We start from the raw sequence: 15,790 nt of genomic DNA, 5'->3' as shown, positions 1-15,790 counted from the left end.
ATTGCTTCTAAACCACATACATATCAGAACAGGCATACTTCATGAAGGTTCTGAGGGCTTCACACTTGGGGGCAAACCTCGTGTTGGCGCTAGGTTTCCAGGCACCACACATGTCGCGTGTGACCGTAAAGTTTATTTAAGTTTGTGAAGTGGGAGTTTTCACTTCCTGCCCCAGCCCCAATGTAATTCCAGATTTCAGCACTCCTATCTGGGGCTAGCCACCTCGTCTGGAGCCTTATCAATGAATGTCGCCTCCCCCCCCCAACGCATGGGAAGTGAGTGCACAGGGGCTGAGGCTGGCTGGGACAGGAGGGGGCGCAGAGAAGCCTTTAAGAGCCTAGCGCAGAGCTCTCCTGGCCACCAGTCCACCGCAGGGGGCAGCAGGAGCCAGAGGGGAGGTGGCAGCTCTGAGCTGCCCAGAGTCTTAAAGGAGCAGGAAGGGGAGGGGGAGGCAGGAGGAAGACGCTGCAGGAGGGGGGGAGCCGGGCTGGGCTGCAGAGGGAGAGGAGCAGGGCATAGGGGCAGACAGGAGGCAGGGGCAGAGGGGGTATAAACCAGGGAACGTGTCAGAGGGGCTGTGGATAGACATTGTGCGAGGTGAGGCGGTGTTAGCGCACCGAAGACGCGCTGACGGAGCGGAGCACTACTGAAGGAGTACCGGAGGAGTACAGAGGTACGGGGCCTCTGTACTGTACTGAACTGGACATGGAGTGCTCCACCTGCGCCCACAGGCGGTGACTGAGGCCGGGGACCGGGCCCCGCCCTGTGGGCCACTCTCTGGAGGGCGACGAGCGCTGGTGCAAGGAGGGACCCCCGCAGGTGAGGAGTGCACCTTCAGGCAGAGGGGGGTCTGTCCCCAGGCTCCTCGAGCCATGATCCATGGACACGCCCCTGATCTCACCCTCACGAATGTAGGGCCTGACCCTGGTTTGTTGCTCTGAACTTTTAGTAGTGTTCCCTGGTTCTGAACTTTTAGTCGGATTCCCTGGTTCTGAGCTTTTAGTAGTGTTCACTGGCTCTGAGTTTTAATAGTGTTCCCTGGTTCTGAACTTTTAGTAGTGTTCCCTGGTTCTCAACTTTTAGTCGGATTCCCTGGTTCTGAGCTTTTAGTAGGGTTCCCTGGCTCTGAGTTTTAACAGAGTTCTCTGGGTCTGAACTTTTAGTAGTGTTCCCTGGTCCTGAACATTTAGTAATGTTCCCTGGTTCTGAACTTTTAGTTGGGTTCCCTGGTTCTGAGCTTTTAGTAGTGTTCACTGGCTCTGAGTTTTAATAGTGTTCCCTGGTTCTGAACTTTTAGTCGGATTCCCTGGTTCTGAGCTTTTAGTAGGGTTCCCTGGCTCTGAGTTTTAACAGAGTTCTCTGGGTCTGAACTTTTAGTAGTGTTCCCTGGTCCTGAACATTTAGTAATGTTCCCTGGTTCTGAACTTTTAGTTGGGTTCCCTGGTTCTGAGCTTTTAGTAGTGTTCACTGGCTCTGAGTTTTAATAGTGTGCCCTGGTTCTGAACTTTTAGTAGGGTTCCCTGGCTCTGAGTTTTAACAGAGTTCTCTGGGTTCTGAACTTTTAGTAGTGTTCCCTGGTTCTGAACTTTTAGTAGGGTTCCCTGGCTATGAACTATTAGTAGCGTTCCCTGGTTCTGAACTTTTAGTAGGGTTCTCTGGTTCTGAACTTTTAGTAGGGTTCCCTGGCTCTGAGTTTTAACAGAGTTCTCTGGGTCTGAACTTTTAGTAGTGTTCCCTGGTTCTGAACTTTTAGTAGGGTTCCCTGGCTATGAACTTTTAGTAGCGTTCCCTGGTTCTGATCTTTTAGTAGGGTTCCCTGGCTATGACCTTTCAGTAGCGTTCCCTGGTTCTGAACTTTTAGTAGCGTTCCCTGGTTCTGAACTTTTAGTAGTGTTCCCTGGTTCTGAACTTTTAATAGGGTTCCCTGGCTCTGAATTTTAACAGAGTTCTCTGGGTCTGCAATTTTAGTAGTGTGCCCTGGTTCTGAACGTTTAGTAGGGTGCACTGGCTCTGAGTTTTAATAGTGTTCACTGGCTCTGAGCTGTTAGAACTTAGCAGTGTTTCCTAGCTCTAAGCTGTTCGTAGTGTGTTCTGTCTCTGAACTGTTAGTAGTGTTCCCTGGCTCTAAGCTGTTAGAATTTAGCAGTGTTTCCGAGCTCTGAGCTGTTAGTAGTGTTCACTGGCTCTGAACTGTTAGTAGTGTTTCCTGGCTCTGAGTTGTTGGTAGTTTTCTCTAGTTCTGTGCTTTTAGGAGTTTTGTATACCTCTGTGCTTTTAGTAGTTTTCTATACCTCTGTGCTTTTTAGGAGTTTTCTATACCTCTGTGCTTTTAGTAGTTTTCTATACCTCTGTGCTTTTTAGGAGTTTTTCTATACCTCTGTGCTTTTAGGAGTTTTCTCTGACTCTGTGATTTTAGGAGTTTTCTCTAGCTCTGTGCTTTTAGTAGTTTTCTCTGGCTCTGTGCTTTTACTAGGTTTCTGGCTATGAGCTGTTAGTAGATTTCTCTGGCTCTGAGCTGTTGGTAGTTTTCTCTGGCTCTGTGCTCTTAGTAGTGTTTCCTAGCTCTGAGCTGTTAGTAGTTTTCCCTGGCTTTGAGCTGTTAGTAGTGTTCTCTGGCTCTGTGCTTTTAGTAGTTTTCTCTGGCTCTGTGCTGTTAGTAGTTTTCTCTGGCTCTGTGCTTTTAGTATTGTTTTCTGGCTCTGAGCTGTTAGTAGTTTTCTCTGGCTCTGAGCTCTTAGTAGTTTTCTCTGGCTCTGTGCTTTTAGTAGTGTTCTCTGGGTCGGAGCTGATAGTAGTTTTCTCTGGCTCTGAGCTGTTAGTAGTTTTCTCTGGCTCTGAGCTGTAAGTAATTTTTTCTGGCTCTGAGCTGTTAGTAGTTTTCTCTGGCTCTGAGCTGTTAGTAGTTTTTACTGGCTCTGAGCTGTTAGTAGTGTTCTCTGGCTCTGGGCTTTTAGTAGTTTTCTCTGACTCTGTGCTGTTAGTTTTCTCTGGCTCTGTGCTTTTAGTAGTTTTCTCTGGCTCTGAGCTGTTAGTAGTTTTCTCTGGGTTCTGAACTTTTAGTAGTGTTCCCTGGTTCTGAACTTTTAGTAGGGTTCCCTGGCTATGAACTATTAGTAGCGTTCCCTGGTTCTGAACTTTTAGTAGGGTTCTCTGGTTCTGAACTTTTAGTAGGGTTCCCTGGCTCTGAGTTTTAACAGAGTTCTCTGGGTCTGAACTTTTAGTAGTGTTCCCTGGTTCTGAACTTTTAGTAGGGTTCCCTGGCTATGAACTTTTAGTAGCGTTCCCTGGTTCTGATCTTTTAGTAGGGTTCCCTGGCTATGACCTTTCAGTAGCGTTCCCTGGTTATGAACTTTTAGTAGCGTTCCCTGGTTCTGAACTTTTAGTAGTGTTCCCTGGTTCTGAACTTTTAATAGGGTTCCCTGGCTCTGAATTTTAACAGAGTTCTCTGGGTCTGCAATTTTAGTAGTGTGCCCTGGTTCTGAACGTTTAGTAGGGTGCACTGGCTCTGAGTTTTAATAGTGTTCACTGGCTCTGAGCTGTTAGAACTTAGCAGTGTTTCCTAGCTCTAAGCTGTTCGTAGTGTGTTCTGTCTCTGAACTGTTAGTAGTGTTCCCTGGCTCTAAGCTGTTAGAATTTAGCAGTGTTTCCGAGCTCTGAGCTGTTAGTAGTGTTCACTGGCTCTGAACTGTTAGTAGTGTTTCCTGGCTCTGAGTTGTTGGTAGTTTTCTCTAGTTCTGTGCTTTTAGGAGTTTTCTATACCTCTGTGCTTTTAGTAGTTTTCTATACCTCTGTGCTTTTTAGGAGTTTTCTATACCTCTGTGCTTTTAGTAGTTTTCTATACCTCTGTGCTTTTTAGGAGTTTTTCTATACCTCTGTGCTTTTAGGAGTTTTCTCTGACTCTGTGATTTTAGGAGTTTTCTCTAGCTCTGTGCTTTTAGTAGTTATCTCTGGCTCTGTGCTTTTACTAGGTTTCTGGCTATGAGCTGTTAGAAGATTTCTCTGGCTCTGAGCTGTTGGTAGTTTTCTCTGGCTCTGTGCTCTTAGTAGTGTTTCCTAGCTCTGAGCTGTTAGTAGTTTTCCCTGGCTTTGAGCTGTTAGTAGTGTTCTCTGGCTCTGTGCTTTTAGTAGTTTTCTCTGGCTCTGTGCTGTTAGTAGTTTTCTCTGGCTCTGTGCTTTTAGTATTGTTTTCTGGCTCTGAGCTGTTAGTAGTTTTCTCTGGCTCTGAGCTCTTAGTAGTTTTCTCTGGCTCTGTGCTTTTAGTAGTGTTCTCTGGGTCGGAGCTGATAGTAGTTTTCTCTGGCTCTGAGCTGTTAGTAGTTTTCTCTGGCTCTGAGCTGTAAGTAATTTTTTCTGGCTCTGAGCTGTTAGTAGTTTTCTCTGGCTCTGAGCTGTTAGTAGCTTTTACTGGCTCTGAGCTGTTAGTAGTGTTCTCTGGCTCTGGGCTTTTAGTAGTTTTCTCTGACTCTGTGCTGTTAGTTTTCTCTGGCTCTGTGCTTTTAGTAGTTTTCTCTGGCTCTGAGCTGTTAGTAGTTTTCTCTGGCTCTGAGCTGTTAGTAGTTTTCACTGGCTCTGAGCTGTTAGTAGTGTTCTCTGGCTCTGAGCTGTTAGCAGTGTTCTCTAGATCTGGGCTCTTAGTAGTTTTCCCTGGCCCTGTGCTGTTAGTTTTCTCTGGCTCTGTGCTTTTAGTCGTTTTCTCTGGCTCTGTGCTTTTAATAGTGTTCACTGGCTCTGAGTTTTAATAGTGTTTCCTGGTTCTGAACTTTTAGTAGGGTTCCCTGGCTCTGAGTTTTAACAGAGTTCTCTGGGTCTGAACTTTTAGTAGTGTTCCCTGGTCCTGAACATTTAGTAATGTTCCCTGGTTCTGAACTTTTAGTTGGGTTCCCTGGTTCTTAGCTTTTAGTAGTGTTCACTGGCTCTGAGTTTTAATAGTGTTCCCTGGTTCTGAACTTTTAGTAGGGTTCCCTGGCTCTGAGTTTTAACAGAGTTCTCTGGGTCTGAACCTTTAGTAGTGTTCCCTGGTTCTGAACTTTTAGTAGGGTTCCCTGGCTATGAACTTTTAGTAGCGTTCCCTGGTTCTGATCTTTTAGTAGGGTTCCCTGGCTATGACCTTTTAGTAGCGTTCCCTGGTTCTGAACTTTTAGTAGTGTTCCCTGGTTCTGAACTTTTAGTAGTGTTCCCTGGTTCTGAACTTTTAATAGGGTTCCCTGGCTCTGAATTTTAACAGAGTTCTCTGGGTCTGAAATTTTAGTAGTGTTCCCTGGTTCTGAACGTTTAGTAGGGTGCACTGGCTCTGAGTTTTAATAGTGTTCCCTGGCTCTGAGCTGTTAGAACGTAGCAGTGTTTCCTAGCTCTGAGCTGTTCGTAGTGTGTTCTGTCTCTGAACTGTTAGTAGTGTTCCCTGGCTCTAAGCTGTTAGAACTTAGCAGTGTTTCCGAGCTCTGAGCTGTTAGTAGTGTTCACTGGCTCTGAACTGTTAGTAGTGTTTCCTGGCTCTGAGTTGTTGGTAGTTTTCTCTAGTTCTGTGCTTTTAATAGTTTTCTATACCTCTGTGCTTTTTAGGAGTTTTCTATACCTCTGTGCTTTTAGTAGTTTTCTATACCTCTGTGCTTTTTAGGAGTTTCCTATACCTCTGTGCTTTTAGGAGTTTTCTCTGACTCTGTGATTTTAGGAGTTTTCTCTAGCTCTGTGCTTTTAGTAGTTTTCTCTGGCTCTGTGCTCTTAGTAGTGTTTCCTAGCTCTGAGCTGTTAGTAGTTTTCCCTGGCTTTGAGCTGTTAGTAGTGTTCTCTGGCTCTGTGCTTTTAGTAGTTTTCTCTGGCTCTGTGCTGTTAGTAGTGTTCTCTGGCTCTGTGCTTTTAGTAGTGTTTTCTCGCTCTGAGCTGTTAGTAGTTTTCTCTGGCTCTGTGCTCTTAGTAGTGTTTCCTAGCTCTGAGCTGTTAGTAGGATCCCTGGCTTTGAGCTGTAGTAGTGTTCTCTGGCTCTGTGCTTTTAGTAGTTTTCTCTGGCTCTGTGCTGTTAGTAGTTTTCTCTGGCTCTGTGCTTTTAGTAGTGTTTTCTGGCTCTGAGCTGTTAGTAGTTTTCTCTGGCTCTGAGCTCTTAGTAGTTTTCTCTGGCTCTGTGCTTTTAGTAGTGTTCTCTGGCTCTGAGATTTTAGCAGTTTTCTCTGGCTCTGTGCTTTTAGTAGTTTTCTCTGGTTCTGAGGTTTTAGTAGTGTTCCCTGGCTCAATGTTTAGTAGTTTTTTCTGGCTCTGTGCTGGTACTAGTTTTCTCTGGCTCTGTGCTTTTAGTAGTTTTCTCTGGCTTTGAGCTGTTAGTAGTTTTCTCTGGCTCTGAGCTGTTAGTAGTTTTCCCTTGTTCTGAGCTTTTAGTAGTTTTCTCTGGGTCGGAGCTGATAGTAGTTTTCTCTGGCTCTGAGCTGTTAGTAGTTTTCTCTGGCTCTGAGCTGTAAGTAATTTTTTCTGGCTCTGAGCTGTTTGTAGTTTTCTCTGGCTCTGAGCTGTTAGTAGTTTTTACTGGCTCTGAGCTGTTAGTAGTGTTCTCTGGCTCTGGGCTTTTAGTAGTTTTCTCTGACTCTGTGCTGTTAGTTTTCTCTGGCTCTGTGCTTTTAATAGTTTTCTCTGGCTCTGAGCTGTTAGTAGTTTTCTCTGGCTCTGAGCTGTTAGTAGTTTTCTCTGGCTCTGAGATGTTAGTTGTTTTCACTGGCTCTGAGCTGTTAGTAGTGTTCTCTGGCTCTGAGCTGTTAGCAGTGTTCTCTAGATCTGGGCTCTTAGTAGTTTTCCCAGGCCCTGTGCTGTTAGTTTTTTCTGGCTCTGTGCTTTTAGTAGTTTTCTCTGATTCTGTGCTTCTAGTACTGTTCTCTGACTCTGAGATTTTAGTAGTGTTCCCTGGCTCAGTGTTTAGTAGTTTCTCTGGCTCTGTGCTGGCAGTAGTTGTATTTGGCTCTGTGCTTTTAGTAGTTTTCTCTGGCTTTGAGCTGTTAGTAGTTTTCTCTGGCTCCGTGCTGTTAGTAGTTTTCTCTGACTCTGAGCTTTTAGTAGTTTTCTCTGGCTCGGAGCTGTTAGTAGCTTTCTCTGGCTCAATGTTTAGTAGTTTTCTCTGGCTCTGTGCTGGTACTAGTTTTCTCTGGCTCTGTGCTTTTAGTAGTTTTCTCTGGCTTTGAGCTGTTAGTAGTTTTCTCTGGCTCTGAGCTGTTAGTAGTTTTCCCTTGTTCTGAGCTTTTAGTAGTTTTCTCTGGGTCGGAGCTGATAGTAGTTTTCTCTGGCTCTGAGCTGTTAGTAGTTTTCTCTGGCTCTGAGCTGTAAGTAATTTTTTCTGGCTCTGAGCTGTTTGTAGTTTTCTCTGGCTCTGAGCTGTTAGTAGTTTTTACTGGCTCTGAGCTGTTAGTAGTGTTCTCTGGCTCTGGGCTTTTAGTAGTTTTCTCTGACTCTGTGCTGTTAGTTTTCTCTGGCTCTGTGCTTTTAGTAGTTTTCTCTGGCTCTGAGCTGTTAGTAGTTTTCTCTGGCTCTGAGCTGTTAGTAGTTTTCTCTGGCTCTGAGATGTTAGTTGTTTTCACTGGCTCTGAGCTGTTAGTAGTGTTCTCTGGCTCTGAGCTGTTAGCAGTGTTCTCTAGATCTGGGCTCTTAGTAGTTTTCCCTGGCCCTGTGCTGTTAGTTTTTTCTGGCTCTGTGCTTTTAGTAGTTTTCTCTGATTCTGTGCTTCTAGTACTGTTCTCTGACTCTGAGATTTTAGTAGTGTTCCCTGGCTCAGTGTTTAGTAGTTTCTCTGGCTCTGTGCTGGCAGTAGTTGTATCTGGCTCTGTGCTTTTAGTAGTTTTCTCTGGCTTTGAGCTGTTAGTAGTTTTCTCTGGCTCCGTGCTGTTAGTAGTTTTCTCTGACTCTGAGCTTTTAGTAGTTTTCTCTGGCTCGGAGCTGTTAGTAGCTTTCTCTGGCTCTGTGCTGTTAGTAGTTTTCTCTGGCCCTGTGCTTTTAGTAGTTTTCTCTGGCTCTGTGCTTTTAGTAGTGTTCTCTGGCTCTGTCATTTTAGTAGTTTTCTCTGGGTCTGAGCTGTTAGTATCTTTCTCTGGCTCTGTGCTTTTCGTAGTTTTCTCTGGCTCTGAGCTGTTAGTAGTTTTCTCTTGCTCTGTGCTTTTAGTAGTTTTCTCTGGCCCTGTGCTTTTAGTAGTTTTCTCTGGCTCTGTGCTGTTAGTAGTTTTTTCTGGCTCTGTGCTTTTAGTAGTGTTTTCTCGCTCTGAGCTGTTAGTAGTTTTCTCTGGCTCTGAGCTCTTAGTAGTTTTCTCTGGCTCTGTGCTTTTAGTAGTGTTCTCTGGCTCTGAGATTTTAGCAGTTTTCTCTGGCTCTGTGCTTTTAGTAGTTTTCTCTGGTTCTGAGGTTTTAGTAGTGTTCCCTGGCTCAATGTTTAGTAGTTTTCTCTGGCTCTGTGCTGGTAGTAGTTTTCTCTGGCTCTGTGCTTTTAGTAGTTTTCTCTGGCTTTGAGCTGTTAGTAGTTTTCTCTGGCTCTGAGCTGTTAGTAGTTTTCCCTTGTTCTGAACGTTTAGTAGGGTGCACTGGCTCTGAGTTTTAATAGTGTTCCCTGGCTCTGAGCTGTTAGAACTTAGCAGTGTTTCCTAGCTCTGAGCTGTTCGTAGTGTGTTCTGTCTCTGAACTGTTAGCAGTGTTCCCTGGCTCTAAGCTGTTAGAACTTAGCAGTGTTTCCGAGCTCTGAGCTGTTAGTAGTGTTCACTGGCTCTGAACTGTTAGTAGTGTTTCCTGGCTCTGAGTTGTTGGTAGTTTTCTCTAGTTCTGTGCTTTTAGGAGTTTTCTATACCTCTGTGCTTTTAATAGTTTTCTATACCTCTGTGCTTTTTAGGAGTTTTCTATACCTCTGTGCTTTTAGTAGTTTTCTATACCTCTGTGCTTTTAGTAGTTTTCTATACCTCTGTGCTTTTTAGGAGTTTTCTATACCTCTGTGCTTTTAGGAATTTTCTCTGACTCTGTGATTTTAGGAGTTTTCTCTAGCTCTGTGCTTTTAGTAGTTTTCTCTGGCTCTGTGCTTTTACTAGGTTTCTGGCTATGAGCTGTTAGTAGATTTCTCTGGCTCTGAGCTGTTGGTAGTTTTCTCTGGCTCTGTGCTCTTAGTAGTGTTTCCTAGCTCTGAGCTGTTAGTAGTTTTCCCTGGCTTTGAGCTGTTAGTAGTGTTCTCTGGCTCTGTGCTTTTAGTAGTTTTCTCTGGCTCTGTGCTGTTAGTAGTGTTCTCTGGCTCTGTGCTTTTAGTAGTGTTTTCTCGCTCTGAGCTGTTAGTAGTTTTCTCTGGCTCTGAGCTCTTAGTAGTTTTCTCTGGCTCTGTGCTTTTAGTAGTGTTCTCTGGCTCTGAGATTTTAGCAGTTTTCTCTGGCTCTGTGCTTTTAGTAGTTTTCTCTGGTTCTGAGGTTTTAGTAGTGTTCCCTGGCTCAATGTTTAGTAGTTTTCTCTGGCTCTGTGCTGGTTGTAGTTTTCTCTGGCTCTGTGCTTTTAGTAGTTTTCTCTGGCTTTGAGCTGTTAGTAGTTTTCTCTGGCTCTGAGCTGTTAGTAGTTTTCCCTTGTTCTGAGCTTTTAGTAGTTTTCTCTGGTTCGGAGCTGATAGTAGTTTTCTCTGGCTCTGAGCTGTTAGTAGTTTTCTCTGGCTCTGAGCTGTAAGTAATTTTTTCTGGCTCTGAGCTGTTTGTAGTTTTCTCTGGCTCTGAGCTGTTAGTAGTTTTTACTGGCTCTGAGCTGTTAGTAGTGTTCTCTGGCTCTGGGCTTTTAGTAGTTTTCTCTGACTCTGTGCTGTTAGTTTTCTCTGGCTCTGTGCTTTTAGTAGTTTTCTCTGGCTCTGAGCTGTTAGTAGCTTTCTCTGGCTCTGTGCTGTTAGTAGTTTTCTCTGGCCCTGTGCTTTTAGTAGTTTTCTCTGGCTCTGTGCTTTTAGTAGTGTTCTCTGGCTCTGTCATTTTAGTAGTTTTCTCTGGGTCTGAGCTGTTAGTATCTTTCTCTGGCTCTGTGCTTTTCGTAGTTTTCTCTGGCTCTGAGCTGTTAGTAGTTTTCTCTTGCTCTGTGCTTTTAGTAGTTTTCTCTGGCCCTGTGCTTTTAGTAGTTTTCTCTGGCTCTGTGCTGTTAGTAGTTTTTTCTGGCTCTGTGCTTTTAGTAGTGTTTTCTCGCTCTGATCTGTTAGTAGTTTTCTCTGGCTCTGAGCTCTTAGTAGTTTTCTCTGGCTCTGTGCTTTTAGTAGTGTTCTCTGGCTCTGAGATTTTAGCAGTTTTCTCTGGCTCTGTGCTTTTAGTAGTTTTCTCTGGTTCTGAGGTTTTAGTAGTGTTCCCTGGCTCAATGTTTAGTAGTTTTCTCTGGCTCTGTGCTGGTAGTAGTTTTCTCTGGCTCTGTGCTTTTAGTAGTTTTCTCTGGCTTTGAGCTGTTAGTAGTTTTCTCTGGCTCTGAGCTGTTAGTAGTTTTCCCTTGTTCTGAGCTCTTAGTAGTTTTTTCTGGGTCGGAGCTGATAGTAGTTTTCTCTGGCTTTGAGCTGTTAGTAGTTTTCTCTGGCTCTGAGCTGTTAGTAGTTTTCCCTTGTTCTGAGCTCTTAGTAGTTTTTTCTGGGTCGGAGCTGATAGTAGTTTTCTCTGGCTCTGAGCTGTTAGTAGTTTTCTCTGGCCCTGTGCTTTTAGTAGTTTTCTCTGGCTCTGTGCTGTTAGTAGTTTTTTCTGGCTCTGTGCTTTTAGTAGTGTTTTCTCGCTCTGAGCTGTTAGTAGTTTTCTCTGGCTCTGAGCTCTTAGTAGTTTTCTCTGGCTCTGAGCTGTTAGTAGTGTTCTCTGGCTCTGGGCTTTTAGTAGTTTTCTCTGACTGTGCTGTTAGTTTTCTCTGGCTCTGTGCTTTTAGTAGTTTTCTCTGGCTCTGAGCTGTTAGTAGTTTTCTCTGGCTCCGAGCTGTTAGTAGTTGTCTCTGGCTCTGAGCTGTTAGTAGTTTTCACTGGCTCTGAGCTGTTAGCAGTGTTCTCTAGATCTGGGCTCTTAGTAGTTTTCCCTGGCCCTGTGCTGTTAGTTTTTTCTGGCTCTGTGCTTTTAGTAGTTTTCTGTGATTCTGTGATTCTAGTACTGTTCTCTGACTCTGAGATTTTAGTAGTGTTCCCTGGCTCAGTGTTTAGTAGTTTCTTTGGCTCTGTGCTGGCAGTAGTTTTATCTGGCTCTGTGCTTTTAGTAGTTTTCTCTGGCTTTGAGCTGTTAGTAGTTTTCTCTGGCTCCGTGCTGTTAGTAGTTTTCTCTGACTCTGAGCTTTTAGTAGTTTTCTCTGGCTCGGAGCTGTTAGTAGCTTTCTCTGGCTCTGTGCTTTTAATAGTTTTCTCTGGCCCTGTGCTTTTAGTAGTTTTCTCTGGCTCTGTGCTTTTAGTAGTGTTCTCTGGCTCTGTCATTTTAGTAGTTTTCTCTGGGTCTGAGCTGTTAGTATCTTTCTCTGGCTCTGTGCTTTTTGTAGTTTTCTCTGGCTCTTAGCTGTTAGTAGTTTTCTCTTGCTCTGTGCTTTTAGTAGTTTTCTCTGGCCCTGTGCTTTTAGTAGTTTTCTCTGGCTCTGAGCTGTTAGTAGTTTTCTCTTACTCTGTGCTTTTAGTAGTTTTCTCTTACTCTGTGCTTTTAGTAGTTTTCTCTGGCCCTGTGCTTTTAGTAGTGTTCTCTGGCTCTGTGCTTTTAGTAGTTTTCTCTGGCTCTTTGCTTTTAGTAGTTTTCTCTGGCACTGAGGTTTTAATAATGTGTTCCCTGGCTCAGTGTTTAGTAGTGTTCTCTGGCTCTGAGGTTTTAGTACTGTTCCCTGGCTCGGTGTTTAGTAGTGTTCTCTGACTCTCAGCTGCTTGCAGTGTTCTCTGGCTCTGTGCTTTTAGTAGTTTTCTCTGGTTCTGAGGTTTTAGTAGTGTTCCCTGGCTCAATGTTTAGTAGTTTTCTCTGGCTCTGTGCTGGTAGTAGTTTTCTCTGGCTCTGTGCTTTTAGTAGTTTTCTCTGGCTTTGAGCTGTTAGTAGTTTTCTCTGGCTCTGAGCTGTTAGTAGTTTTCCCTTGTTCTGAGCTCTTAGTAGTTTTCTCTGGGTCGGAGCTGATAGTAGTTTTCTCTGGCTCTGAGCTGTTAGTAGTTTTCTCTGGCTCTGAGCTGTAAGTAATTTTTTCTGGCTCTGAGCTGTTAGTAGTGTTCTCTGGCTCTGGGCTTTTAGTAGTTTTCTCTGACTCTGTGCTGTTAGTTTTCTCTGGCTCTGTGCTTTTAGTAGTTTTCTCTGGCTCTGAGCTGTTAGTAGTTTTCTCTGGCTCCGAGCTGTTAGTAGTTTTCTCTGGCTCTGAGCTGTTAGTAGTTTTCACTGGCTCTGAGCTGTTAGTAGTGTTCTCTGGCTCTGAGCTGTTAGCAGCGTTCTCTAGATTTGGGCTCTTAGTAGTTTTCCCTGGCCCTGTGCTGTTAGTTTTTTCTGGCTCTGTGCTTTTAGTAGTTTTCTCTGATTCTGTGCTTCTAGTACTGTTCTCTGACTCTGAGATTTTAGTAGTGTTCCCTGGCTCAGTGTTTAGTAGTTTCTCTGGCTCTGTGCTGGCAGTAGTTTTATCTGGCTCTGTGCTTTTAGTAGTTTTCTCTGGCTTTGAGCTGTTAGTAGTTTTCTCTGGCTCCGTGCTGTTAGTAGTTTTCTCTGACTGAGCTTTTAGTAGTTTTCTCTGGCTCGGAGCTGTTAGTAGCTTTCTCTGGCTCTGTGCTTTTAGTAGTTTTCTCTGGCCCTGTGCTTTTAGTAGTTTTCTCTGGCTCTGTGCTTTTAGTAGTGTTCTCTGGCTCTGTCATTTTAGTAGTTTTCTCTGGGTCTGAGCTGTTAGTATCTTTCTCTGGCTCTGTGCTTTTCGTAGTTTTCTCTGGCTCTGAGCTGTTAGTAGTTTTCTCTTGCTCTGTGCTTTTAGTAGTTTTCTCTGGCCCTGTGCTTTTAGTAGTTTTCTCTGGCTCTGAGCTGTTAGTAGTTTTCTCTTACTCTGTGCTTTTAGTAGTTTTCTCTGGCCCTGTGCTTTTAGTAGTGTTCTCTGGCTCTGTGCTTTTAGTAGTTTTCTCTGGCTCTTTGCTTTTAGTAGTTTTCTCTGGCACTGAGGTTTTAATAATGTGTTCCCTGGCTCAGTGTTTAGTAGTGTTCTCTGGCTCTGAGGTTTTAGTACTGTTCCCTGGCTCGGTGTTTAGTAGTGTTCTCTGACTCTCAGCTGCTTGCAGTGTTCTCTGGCTGTCACGTTTTAGTTGTTTTCCTTACTCTGACTCAACATGGCAGTGTCTTCATCGCTCCTGGTCCTATGAACTTGAGCAGCTCCTGTGTCCCCTGGTTTCTTGTTCTACAGCCCGGCTTTGTCACTGCCCCTCACTATTGCCTTGAATCTATGCTATGTCCACTGTCTCTGATTTTAATTTTTGTTTACTCCTCTGGTTGCTTACTGTCCAGGACTCTGCACCCTCGTCTTTGACCCGTCCCCTGCCCAGGGACATCCTAAGGATTTTGGGGGCCTTGGACCAAACATATTTGAGGGGCCCCTGTTCGGAACAGATTTGAATTTATGATCCAAATTCAGATCTTTAATACCCTCGTTGGTCACTGACAGCTCGTCGAAATTTTAAATGTGTTTACATCTAATATTCATTGATAGTGCCGTGTGTTTTCAGTATTGTAACACAGCAGTAGCTCACTAATATCATTGCAAATAATCTCTGTGACACCCTCCCATTTCTCATATGGGAGGTCCTGTTTTATGGATGTTGCATGGAACATAAACACAAAATTTCTCTGCAAAATGTTTGCAACAGACTCTCACACATCACCCACATTAAAAATAAATTAATGGAAATCCGGTATTTAAAACTATGTTTAAGGATTATTCAAGGTCATCAGGGCAAGACTATCTGCAGAGCAGAGTTTGCTCTATCCAGGGGTCCCCTGAAAGGCTATGGCTCTGGGCCAGAAGCCCACTTTGCCCATGCCTTAAAACGTCTCTGCCCCTGCCCGTGATCTTGGCCCATTGCTGTGTCTTATGTCTCCTTGCTGTGCCCCCTGCTCCTTGCTCTCTTCTCGGCTCCTTGCTGTTTCTTGTGTCTCCTTCGTGTGTCTTGTGTCTCCTTGCTGTACCCCCGGCTCCTTGCCGTGCTTTGTGTTTCCTTGCTGTGTCTACTGGCTCCTTGCTGTGCTCGCGGCTCCATGCTCTCTTCTCGACTCCTTGCTGTGTCCACTGGCTTCTTGCTGGGCCCACGGCTCCTTGCTGTGTCTTGTGTCTCCTTGCTGTGTCTTGTGTCTCCTTGCTGGCCCCCTGGCTCCTTGCTGTCCCCCCTGGCTCCTTGCTGTGTCTTGTATCTCCTTGCTGTGTCTTGTGTCTCCTTGCTGTCCCCCTGGCTCCTTTATGTGCCCCCTGTCTCCTTTATGTCCACCCTGGCTTCTTTATGTCACCCCTGGTTCCTTTATGTCACCCCTGGCTCCTTTATGTGGCCCATGGCTCCTTGCTGTCCCCCTGGCTCCTTGTTGTCCCCCCTGGCTCCTTGTTGTCCCCCCTGGCTCCTTGTTGTCCCCCCTGGTGCCTTGCTGTGCCCCCTGGCTCCTTGCTGTCCCCCCGCACCTGGCTGTGTTTTGTGTCTCCTTGCTGTGTCTTGTGTCTCCTTGCTGTGTCTTGTGTCTCCTTGCTGTCCCCCTGGCTCCTTGCTGTCCCCCTGGCTCCTTGCTGTGCCCCCTGGCTCCTTGCTGTCCCCCCGCACCTGGCTGTATCTTGTGTCTCCTTGCTGTGACTTGTGTCTCCTTGCTGTGTCTTGTGTCTCCTTGCTGTCTCCTTGGCTCCTTGCTGTCCCCTTGGCTCCTAACTGTCCCCTGCACCTGGCTGTGTCTTGTATCTCCTTGCTCTACCCCCTGGCTCCTTGCTGTCTCCTCTGGCTCCTTTATGTGCTCCCGGCTCCTTTATGTCCCCCCTGGCTCCTTTATGTCCCCCCTGGCTCCTTTAGGTCCCCCCTGGCCCCTTTATGTGCCTCCTGACTCCTTGATGTGACCCCCGGCTCCTTGATGTGCCCCATGGATCCTTGCTGTCCCCCCGGCTCCTTGCTGTCCCCCCTGGATCCTTGCTGTCCCCCCTGGCTCCTTGCTGTGCCCCCGGCACTTTACTGTGTCTTGTGTCTCCTTGCTCTCCCCCCTGGTTCCTTGCTGTCCCCACTGGCTCTTTCATGTGCCTTCGGCTCCTTGATGTGACCCGGCTCCTTTATGTGCCCCCTGGCTCCTTGCTGTGTCTTTTGTCTCCTTGCTGTCCTCCCTGACTCCTTGATGTCCCCCCAGCTCCTTGTTGTCCCCCCGGCTCCTTGCTGTCCCCCCGGCTCCTTGCTGTCCCCCTGGCTCCTTGCTGTCCCCCCTGGCTCCTTGCTGTCCCGCCGGCACCTTGCTGTGTCGTGTGTCTCCTTGCTGTCCCCCCTGGCTCCTTGCAGCCCCCCTGGCTCCTTGCTGTCCCCCAGCTCCTTGCTGTTCCCCCGGCTCCTTGCTGTCTCCCTTGGCTCATTGCTGTCCCGCCAGCTTCTTACTGTCCCCCTGGCTCCTTGATGTGCCCCCAGGCTCCTTGATGTCCCACTGACTCCTTGATGTGCCCCCTGGCTCCGTTATGTGCCCAATGGCTCCTTTATGTCCCCCTTGTCTCTTTGCTGTGTCCCCTGGCTTCTTTCTGTCCCTCCCCGCTCATTTCTGTGTCCCCTGATTCCTTGCTGTCCCCCCGGCTCCTTGCTGCCCCCCGAAACTCCTTGCTGTCCCTCCTGGCTCCTTTCTGTCCTCCCTGGCTCCTTGATGTGCCCCTGGCTCCTTTATGTGCCCTT

General features: G+C 46.0%; 1 protein-coding gene across 1 annotated transcript in view; it reads left to right on the top strand.

Annotated features, from left to right (window-relative positions):
* Positions 1 to 528: 528 nt before the first annotated feature.
* LOC144798619 (mothers against decapentaplegic homolog 6-like) overlaps positions 529 to 15,790 on the top strand; it is a 47,674-nt gene continuing 32,412 nt past the window's right edge. The window contains exon 1 of the mRNA XM_078669576.1: positions 529 to 819. The gene's annotated coding sequence lies outside the window, so the exon portion shown is untranslated. The remainder of the gene's footprint in view (positions 820 to 15,790) is intronic.

This window comes from Lissotriton helveticus, chromosome 12, assembly GCF_964261635.1.
Source record: "Lissotriton helveticus chromosome 12, aLisHel1.1, whole genome shotgun sequence".
Taxonomy (NCBI): Eukaryota; Metazoa; Chordata; class Amphibia; order Caudata; family Salamandridae; genus Lissotriton; species Lissotriton helveticus.
Note: the sequence above shows the minus strand (reverse complement) of the source record. Positions and strands in the feature narration are given on the sequence as shown.